Below are 10,829 nucleotides of genomic sequence, written 5' to 3'. Positions count from 1 at the left end.
ACCATCGGGCTCTTTTATTCATACAGTATGTAACAAACTAAAAACTGCTGTGCTTGGGTGCCAGGCAGGCACAGGAGTGGGCAAGGTCTTGCAGGAACAGGCGTTTCTCTCTTGGCCATGATGAGCAAAGAACGAGAGGAGAAAAATACATAAGGAGCACCTGATCTATTTGCATCCTCATTTGGAATCAAGTGTGTAATGACAAGGTAGAGAGCTGAGCTTTGTTTCTGTTTTACATAACTCTGCAGAATTTATCACGGCTTGGCTGCTAGATGATTGCAGTAAAGGCAACAGATTATCCCAAGGGGCGTTTGAAATGCAGAAGACATCTGGAAGTTGAAGATACACCCACTAGTTTTCTAATACAGACAAAGGTTGCGACTCTGTGACTGTCATTGCCAGATTTGTGCACTGCTGGATCAGTTGGCTTTACGCAGAGTTAGCCGACAATTATAGCTGCGTCAGGTTGACCTGAGGACAGTACGGCCCTTTTGATAGAGTTTCCCTGACTTGTCACCTAGAGTCCCACGCTGCCTTGAGTCCTGTCCCCTACCCATTCCCCTTGTGGACTGTGAAATGCCATCTTTGTTACACCCCGTGTCTGTTATTAATCAGCTCTATGGGGACGAACTTCTCTTTTTCATGCTTAGTCACTGACACAGAGTAAATTTCCCTGGAACAATACCGCACATGATGCCACTGACGACATAGCTTTATATGACTGCCCACACAAACACTCCTCAAACTGCAACAGTATGCAGAATCCCCAAACTGGGAAAGTTATTTCTGCTATGTGCAGGCAATGACGAGACAGCCTACAGTGTAGCTAAAGGTTTAGCAAGGGCAACCGGCAGCATCGCCTGCTTTTCTCTGGGATTACAAAGATGCGTACTGCCGTTCTGTGCGGTGTCTGGGTGTGTGAGAAAAGCAAGGATGGTGCATGCATGGGAGAATCTGCAGTAGAGGGAGGACTTTGAACAGTGAAAGACAACACTTGTGATTATCCCTGTGGATCATGACCTTTACCTCCTGAGGAAGATACATTCAGATGTGCTATCTAACATTTAACACTGCTAATTTCATAACGAGTTACGGGGCTCTAACAGGTGCCATGGGAACAGGCAGTCTTGTTCCTGTCAACACTGGAACTCTTCTGACTGCAGAGTGAGCTGGTTCACAAAGCTAGCCCTGGAAAAGGCAGCAAGCAGATTTCTGCTGGTTTAACACCCTGAAAACCTCTTGTAGTGGGATAAAAACAAGGGTTAGCGCTGGACAGAGAGGAGAGGCAAGGAGAGGAGCACCCTGTTAAGGAAGAACTGTTCATTTTAGCAGTGTGAAACTGCAGCCTAAAAAGCTTTGTCCTTGTTACTGCAAGGTGGTAATCTCCTCTCTGCATCTCATCTTCAGACCACAGGGAGAAGAGAAGCAAAAGTCAGGAGGGGATCCAGAAGACAACAATCGCTTCTTAAAAGGTTCCTGTGTTACCCAAGGGTGTTACCGACATAAAGATCACGCGCTTTTTTACTCACATGGGCTTCCCACATGATGGTCCTGAGCAGGCACATCTGTTTCCTACCCAGTTTCTCCGAGTTCATGTTAACAGGAAGGAGTATTTCTCCCTTTGGCTTGAGGCTGTTTGAAGACCACCTAGGACTTGTTAATATTCTTGCTGCTGGTTAGCCCAGTAATGTCCACACCCCTACCTTCCTTGCAACTCTGGGCTGCTGAAAGCCACACAAGCAGGTTGAAATAAATCCCTCTAGTTAATTCATCAAGGTAACTAGGTAAATGCAGTCACTATTTGGAAGTGGAAAAGGCATGAGGCAGCAGAAGACTAACTGAAAGCTGAAATACATTCCCAGCCAGCCACCATTACTATCTGGTACTGCTTGTGGAAAATAGTCAATAGGGATTAACTTTTCACTGTCTCTTCCAAATAAAAAAAAAAAAAAAATTAGGTGTCATCAAATGAACCTAATGAAGTCCAAGTTCAAAACATGCAAAAGGAGGTGGTTCTTCACCAAATGGTAGTAGATCTCTGGCATAACTTGCTGGAGGATGCTCTGGATACAGAAAGTTTATATGGTTTCATCCTACACACATCTTTAAACCAGGGAGGAGGAGGGAACAGGAAAAAAAGGGGGAGCGGGAGAGGAAAAAAGAGAGGCTCCAATTCAGAGACTCTATCTGCCATTGCTGAAGACCCTCTGCAAAAAACACTGCCCCTCAGATCCACGGTGAAGCTGCTTGTATAAGCCATACAGCCAAAGACTCAGCGCTTGCCGAGTTCTGCAACAGTTCAGTGAATGGAAGCAGAAATGTAGCTAGCATCCTCTCCTCCTACTGGTGAATATATTTCTTATTACTTTCACTATGGTTCTCCATGTTAATCTCCTCTACCTTTCTTTACTTTCTCCTTTTCTGTACACTTATTTACCTATTCATTCTCTGTCCTTATTCCCAAGGCTCTGTGAACTAACATATTTCTGTTACTGCTAGACTAAATGTAGCTCTCTTAAAGGTATCAGCAATGAGGGCTCAAGAGCTGTTTTGCAAAAGTCTCAAGGAGAGGAGAATTCTCAATAGACAATTTAATCTTTGAGCACCAATTGCTTTTCTTCAAAATATTTAGAGAAAAAAAAGGGAATTGACCTAGAAATAACAGAATAACAGACATTCAGAAATAACTTTGTCACCGGGATTTTCTACTTTTCCACTTTTCAGGAAAGCTAAACTTTTCAAATTGCTCAAATCCAAATATATAGATTTCTTATATGTTAGTGTCAGGCTGAGAGTCCTTGCCTACCAACCAGAAATAGCACCTTTTTTTCACTAGACTGTAATTCAGAGAGAAACATGCTGCCGTGGGCCTGTGTTACTGAGCAGTCAGTAGTTTAGGGAGCCTGGCTGAGGGCTACTCTTCCACAGTCTGAACAGATCCTCACTGATTAGCTGGCCTTGTTTCAGCTGGCTCCTGCTAGAACCCCTTGGATACAGTTCCTCACGCTCATCTTTCCTAGCCAAACATAATAATTAATGTTCTATTAATTATAGCTCAACAGCAGTATTCAGCAGTCCCGGAGGTACCTTATGGTAACAGAGGAATCTGTAGCTCATCACTGAAGTTGCAGACTTTAGCTCTCAGTCCAGGTGAGTCTGTTATTCAGGGCTATGCTAATGGCTGTGGCTCAGGAAAAAGCTTTGGAGGCAGGAACCGATCACCTCCTCTTTAGGATACGGAGCAGGCACTGCCTATGCCTCTGCAGTTTGCCACTGTGTGAGGCAGTTAAGGCAGACTGACAGCAGAATGGTGCATCATCACATCAGATGACATCCCAACAGAGATTTCATACCTATAAGGCATTACACACCATCACTTTTTCTACATTATGTAGTACATGCAACAAAGTTTAGGTTAGCTTTGTGTTTTTATGCTGAATTTATGCTAGCTGCGGAAAGACAGGTGGAACCTGGTCTGACATGAAACTTACAGGTACAAAGTGGAAATGATTTTTTTTCTCCTTGGGTTAATATCTGAATCATCAGAACAAGTTTATACCAGCTCACTGCATTTGGTTGTAGACACTGAATGTGAACTCGTGAGGAATTCTCACAACGCTGTGAGAGCAAGCTGTAGACTGCTACAAAAACACTTTACTGGGTCAAAGCTATTTATAAACCTTCAGAGGGTAACAGGAGAGCTTCTCCAGGATCACGCGTCCTTCCTTGGCTGGCCCTTTCAGACCTTTCCTGAAAGCCACCTGAGCCCCTTTCTGATTTAACTCAATGTTAGATGTACCCCCAAATGCAACCACTGCATTCATGGCCATGGTCTGCCATTACATTTCCAAGCAGCTCAAATCATACCACATCTTTGTTTTGACAAACTATCTTCTCTGTTTACACAGACCCAGGGACTAATACTGGCAATGTTTTTTTGTTTTCAGCAGACAGCAGATTGCAAACACTGAGCATGTCATGCCATCTTCGCCTTTCACTTAATTGAGACCCAGTATTCATCTTAAAAAGCATGTGAATAATATAGGTCATAATAGGGGAAGAACAGGATGAAGAAAGTTCACATATTCTCAAGATGCCAGCACTTTTAATCCTTAAGAAACTCCCCGAACTAATGAACCATCACTGAGAAATCTCTAGCACCATCCCAAACACCTAACTTCCTGGCAGTGCAGTGATTTTTCGATTGGCAGGCTTAACTTCAAAGGTCAGAAACACAGTGGAACAAAAGATTAAATCATCAATTTATAAGCACTTTCATTCAGTAAACTGGTAAGCTGCTCATGCAAACAAAGCAGGCAATCAAGAACAAGCTGTTTCAAATGAATCCAGTAGTCCTTATTGGAATAATTAAGCTAGCAGGCAAGGGGAAAAAAAATAGAGATGTGTTAAACCTGACTATAATAAAGATTTTAGTCTATTTTTCTTAAGCAAACAGGAAAATGCCAAGGTAAAATGCATTGTAAGCTGGAAGAACAACTTTTTCAGAGTTTGCATTCAAAATAGCTCCTTGACAAACTTGGGGACCGTTCCTTTGGGGAATCCAGGACCTCTTCTTAGCACAGGACCATTCAATACCTGCATTAGTAATTTGTTAAGCAGATTAGAGCATGCAGTGTTAAAACATGCAGATGAATCAGCCTGGGAAGCATTTCAAACTCTCTGAGGACAAGAACAGAAATTCAAAATGAGTCTCAGGAACCAAAGGAATGATTCAACAAGAAGATGAAATTCTGCAAGAACAAGGGGAGACTATGTTTAGGAAGTCTAATCCACCAGTACAAAATCAGAAATACCCATTTAGGAAGTAGCAACACGTATAAAGGCTTGAGCTAAAGGGGATCACAATCTGAAAATAACTCAGTAAATACACTGGCATTGCAGAAACAGGTAAAACCTATTCTGGGATGTGGCAACAGAGGGTGTGATATTTAAAGGCCAAGTGGTGATGTATTTAATGACAGTAAGGTAAATAAGATTTAACAATGACCTCGGTTTCCTTATGGCACAGTACTACTCCAACACACATATGGCTGCCACACAGTTCATGAAGAGCCGTATATATTGCTTTGTGATATCTTTAAGAAGTAGATGTCAAACCCTTGTAGAAGGCTGGAGTGTTATCAATGCTGTAAGTGTCTTGTCCTGTTTATATCATCTACCTTTCACATGCTTTTCAAGTCTGGGGAGAATGGTACATGTCCCAGCACTAGTGGTTTTATTTCTTATTTTCAGGCAACTGTTATACTAAGCAAAACCAACACCAAAACAATGTACCACATAGTTGCACAATCCAGGAAAACTGTCATTAAGCTGTAATCACAAGAGACTGTTTAAACTAGGTGTCACATTACACAGGTATAAAGTCGAAAGGACAAAGCTTACATATCTATATGACATCCTAGTTCCTCCAACCTTCTGATAGGTGTTTCTGGAAAACAAGGTGTAATTTCACTGACTGTTTAACCATCCGGGAATTATGCCTAACTTGCGCGGAATTTTTATGCCACTATAGTTACTCTGAAAAGTATACTTAAGCATTATAACCCTTTCAAAGTACTCATACCAATACAGAGATCTTTATTCTCATATTGCCTAAAGATACAGGAGTACTCAGTCTTTCTATAGATATGATTTGATGCTACAGTCAACTCAGTGGCAGAGTTGGTTCAGGAGGTTTCTGCTCCCAGCTTCTCCCACTTGCTCTTCTCTGTCCTTCAGTTTTACCGGCTCAACTTTCAGGGCTACTGTAACACCAACTATTTTGTTTTTCAAACCAGAACTATCACTCCTCTCCCTTGACAGGGCTCTGCTGTCAGAGGAGTAGTAACTAGATCCACATCTCACCATATCCACACCAGTGAATTTACCTCTAAAGTGCTCTTTCCCTGCTGGGCACCGTGCCACCACATGACATCAGGCCCTAGACCTTTAAACCACCCTGTGATCTATGTGACAGCGTACAGGTATAACAGCACAGAGCTAGAATAATTAGGGAGGACACTGGAATTCACCCTTCCCCTAGCCCATAACGCTAGCCACCCAAGCCCTCAAGAAGACAACGATTCATTCTGTGAATATTGCCCTTGCAGCCCCAAATGCTGGAAAGGTTGTTTAAGTGAAAGATAAGATAAGCAGATTTTGGCTCATATTATGCGCAGACACGGTCCCTTTCTGCAAGAAGCACTCCATCAGCACAGGGGGCCTTTGGTGCTACAAAGGGCTCTCATCTGCAGGCATTAAGAAGTGATTTACACCAGCAGATATAGAGGTCAAGGTGGGGCAGTCCCCAGAGTACAATGGCTGGAAGGCTCAGGGGAAGATTTCACATGCATCTTGTAATCATTAAGCATACAGCTTTTACTGAGTGGTGCTACTCTCTGTGTAGACTTTAAAGGCCAATATTAGGGTATGAGGGTCAGCTCGTATCAAGTTTAACCTCAGAGCCCTGACACCAGTGCGCAGTGAGCTGCTGTGCATGCCAGGCTGCAAAGCAGCAGTAACCCCAGGTCACAAATGTCTCCAGCATTGTCTCCCCTTCTCAGTCACCTCAGTGGGCCTCTGAGGGCCAGTTGTCACCCTGCTGGGGCCAGGGAAGCACAAGCAGCACACAGAGCTGGTCAGCATTATCAAACCTTTGCCTCCTTCAGCAGTTTACTGACGTGTTTAGTTAGATTTGACAGCAAGTTTCTAGCCATGCGCTATGTTCACATGGAGTGGGTTGGTATCTCAGCCTGGTTCCCAGATCCACATCCATCTGGGTCTGGCACTTTCGGTTAATTATCTGCCATCCTGCTAACCTGGTGCCAGTACTTAATTAAACTTTCAGCCTCAGAGGGGGGGGGTTCCTCTGGCTCAGAGTTTGGGCACAAGGACCATCACGAGGCAATGGCCAAGCTGCTGCCTGACTTGCCCACTCCAGAGAATAAGGCAGCTCGATTCCCAGACCTTTCACCAGCAGCACCTGCACTGCTCTGGGCTTGCCGGCACCGTGTGCGGGGCCTGCCGGAGTGCGGCTTCTCCTCACAGACCCAGAGAGGAGCAGAGCTTTCCTGCTCCAGCTTAGAAAACAAATGCACAGTCAGGCACCCCAGGGTTGTTGGGACACTGCAGAGGACAAGTCCAGGAGTGCTGGTGTCTGGTTCCTGCCAGTGAATCATTATCTGTTTGCATTAGCTTTGCTCCTTCTGCAGTTCTTGCTCCAAAATGCCTGCTTGCTTGGCACAGGAATTGGTGTCATCTCCCATAAGGAAATATTGACTATGCAGTTGCCTTCCCAAATTCTGCACTCAGATGAGCGACTCCACTACTTTTTCAACACTGAGCTGAGGACAGCCCTTTTGGTGAAAATAAACACAGATATTATTCAGATACTTTTTGGACTTTGCTCACGAACACAATGGCCAGAAAGTCTGCTGTTTAAATTGCATTTTAAATTGTTTTAGTAAGATTAAATGCTTTGGGGAATAGGCACAGTTTCTATTTGTTCTTCCCCCGAGACCATTCAGAAGCACATATTGCACCTATCGCTCTAGAATTGTTTGGCCACCACGATGTCCTGATCGTGTGTCTGCCAGCAACAAAAGACACAATTATGCAGATCTCTTTTCTATTTGGCACCACCTCTGCAGCTCTGAAACAGCCAAGGCATCTCTCATGCAGCCCCCCAGGCCGCACAGTGCATTAAATAAAGCCACATCAGCTTTTCCAGGGGTCTGATTCTGCTACACAACCCTCCAACATCCCCAGTTGCTAATTCCCAGCACATACACTGGGACAAGAGTTTTCTTTCGTTACTATTGTCAAATTCAAGCGTCGGATGGCACATAGGATAAGTAGCAGGCACAGGCTGTTATTTCTGGCAGGCAGAAAGCTGGAAGACAAAGAGCCTGGCAGACCAGTCCATCACTCAGTACTTGCCCTGTCTCCTCACAACCACCTCCTGCCTTTCCTGAAGCACAGGAAAGTACGTCCCCTCCCCGTCGTACAGACCAGTTGAGAGCTTGGGCTTCCGCCGCTCCCTGTGGGAAATCACTTCAGTTTAACAAATGACATCACGAGAAGCATTTTTTTCTGTTTAACCTGTATTTGCCTTTCAAAATTCCTCCTGTCACACTGAGTTACAAGCCCTTGAAGTAGGCTAAAGACTCTCTTTTCCTCCCTGGAGACTGTTCGCTTTGGATGGTAATATCCACCTTCCTTAGCCATCCCTGCTCAGCTGAGATACACATTTATCCCTTTTCATCTTTTCTTGTAAGTTCTTCCAGCCTCTGATCATTTCATTGCTCTTGTGTGACCTTTCTTCTGCCTTCCTGTGTCTTAGACTTAACTGCAATACAGCTGATTAAAATGATAAGTATCATGATGCTTGAATATGTGGCTGCTCCCCTGGGTGCCTCCCACCCCTCCTTCCCATCTGCTGGTGAGAGTGAAGCTCCTGGCAGCCCAGGGGATTTTTTTTTTCAGGCAGGGCTGAATTCACATTACAAGGCAGGCCTGATCAACCTTTGCCACTCTGAGCTGTGCTATGGAGGGGGGAAGGAAAATGGACTCCATGTCTGGTGAAAAAAAGCTCTCCATGACTCTAGCTCAGCCATCTGACTGAGATGGAAATATGGACGTAAGGTACTGGCTCTAGGAGGCAGCTTCATGGCGGAGAACAATAGTGACCCGGGGAAAATGCTGCCAGGCTCTGCACTCGGTGTGTAACATGCTGCAACCAAACGGGGCATGCAGGGAGACTTGGAGCATTCCTGACAACTGCACTGGGGCTCTGTTTGGTCCTATTTTGGGTTTGGGTTTTTCCCAAAGCTAGAAAAAAAAAGAAGAAAAAAAGAAAATAAAGAAAAGGACTTTTCCCATTTCACTCCCTATTTAAAAAAAAGACAATTCTAAACCTTTTCTGTTTTACCTAATTATTTTCACATTCAAGGAAAAAAAGGGTAGCTTTGTGGTTAAACTGTCAGGAACCCCTAATCGCAAGGGTAAAAGTAGCCATGGCTATATAATAGCTGAGTGCTTCATGATCTAGTAGATAGGTAGGTACACAGGTGAAAATTCAGGCAAGATCTGCCTTGTGTGACTACGAAGCATCAGCCACAAGACAACATCATGTAAGCTTCTGAAAGAGGGAATAAAGACCCTTGCCAAACAGTTACACTCTATTTTTGTTGTACATGCTTTTAACTTCAACAGCTAAATGACATACTGGCTCACAGCTGCTTTATTTAAAGTTTCATTGATCTCACTCTGTTGGGAGCTTATAATGAATACCAGACCCCATATCCCTAATATTTTCTATGGAGACAGGCAGAAGGAAAACACTTAAAACAAGGCAAGCTTTCTTTGAGAAGCAGGGGAGGGAGGGAATCCCCCTCAAGCATTAATATCCCCCTGCTCCCTCACCAGACTAAAAAGGAGACACATAAAAGTTTTAAATAACCTTTTTTGTTGTTGTTATGGAACCTAATAAAATAAGAAAAATATTTTGGGTTTTGGACATTTAAAAAAAAATATCATATTTTGTGTTTTTGAAAATTTCAGAGGAAGCTGCAATATTGCGTCTGGAGCATTTGTTTTGTCTCATGTAAGAAAATGACTGCACATTACTCTGGCAAAGAAAGCAGCTAGATCTGCTAACTGCAGGGAGAAGATGATCACCCCAAGCAGCCACAGAGATTTGTTTTCCCAATGGCCATTAGGTACCACAAACAAATTCGACACCCTCCCACTGAAGAAATCAGCAAGGTTTTGCCTGACAAAGAAAAAAAAAACCAAACTCAAAACCCAACCACATTCCACCATGAAGTCTTCTCCCAAGGAGTTTCTGGCTCAAGCCAGGTGAATATGTTTAGGATGGGCTCATGACCCCCTGCAGATGCAAGTGCCAGGTTAGAGCTGATGGAGAGGAGCGGCTTCCCAGTGCACATCCTCGAGATGGCTTTCTCAGAGTTGCCCTGGTGGCAATGGCCCTGCTGCCGTGCCGGTCACAGTTGCAGTGGAGCACGTGCTGTTTGAGGCCAAAGCCACAGCTCTTTCAAATTTTGTCATCCTGAGAGTCTGTTTTGGTTTAGGTGTCTTGGCAGTTGCATTTACCCACTTCTTTTCGACTTGATCATCACTGCTGGCACATTGGAGCCAGCTGGGAGTACTAACAGAAGCTTGTTTTAATAATAAGAAAATCCAGCTTAGGAATAACACTTGCAAGGCCCCATTCTTGGGCAAGTGTTTGACATTTCATAAAGCAATCACACTACATCTTAACACCAGTCATCTTCCCGGCTTCCCCTAAAGCTGCTGCAAGGCTTCCCTAGTACCTAACTGATGGTGGTGATCCTAATTTCTGTCCTAACGTCCATCATGGCTAGTTTAGACCCATTGATCCCTGTGCCGGCACTCCAGTTGCTAAAGTAGATTTGTTATTTTGATCTTAAATACAGATAACCTTTTCTTTATTCCCTCCCCAAATAATTTCTTTGGTTAGAGAAACACATCTTCATCTTTAGCTCCTAACTGGCCTCTAGCTGCCGGAGGACACACCTGGAATTCGTGAGAGTGTGGGAACAGACGTCCGCTCTTGAAACCCCCTATTTAGCCTGCCGGTGCCATCCCCTCCGCTGGGGGGCTCTTCGGGGGCGGCATCTGAGTGGGGCGGAGAGCTGCGAGGCGGCCGCTGATGCTGACACCCCACCGGGCAGGGCGCCGGGCAGGGCGGCCGGGCAGGGCGGCCGGGCAGGGAGCCGGGCAGGGAGCCGGGCAGGGAGCCGGGCAGGGAGCCGGGCAGGTCGCTAGGTGGGGGTGTCGGACCGCCG

This window comes from Haliaeetus albicilla, chromosome 5 (genome assembly GCF_947461875.1).
Source record: "Haliaeetus albicilla chromosome 5, bHalAlb1.1, whole genome shotgun sequence".
In the NCBI taxonomy this organism is placed as follows: domain Eukaryota; kingdom Metazoa; phylum Chordata; class Aves; order Accipitriformes; family Accipitridae; genus Haliaeetus; species Haliaeetus albicilla.
The sequence above is the reverse complement of the archived record's forward strand: the minus strand, read 5'-3'. Positions refer to the sequence as shown.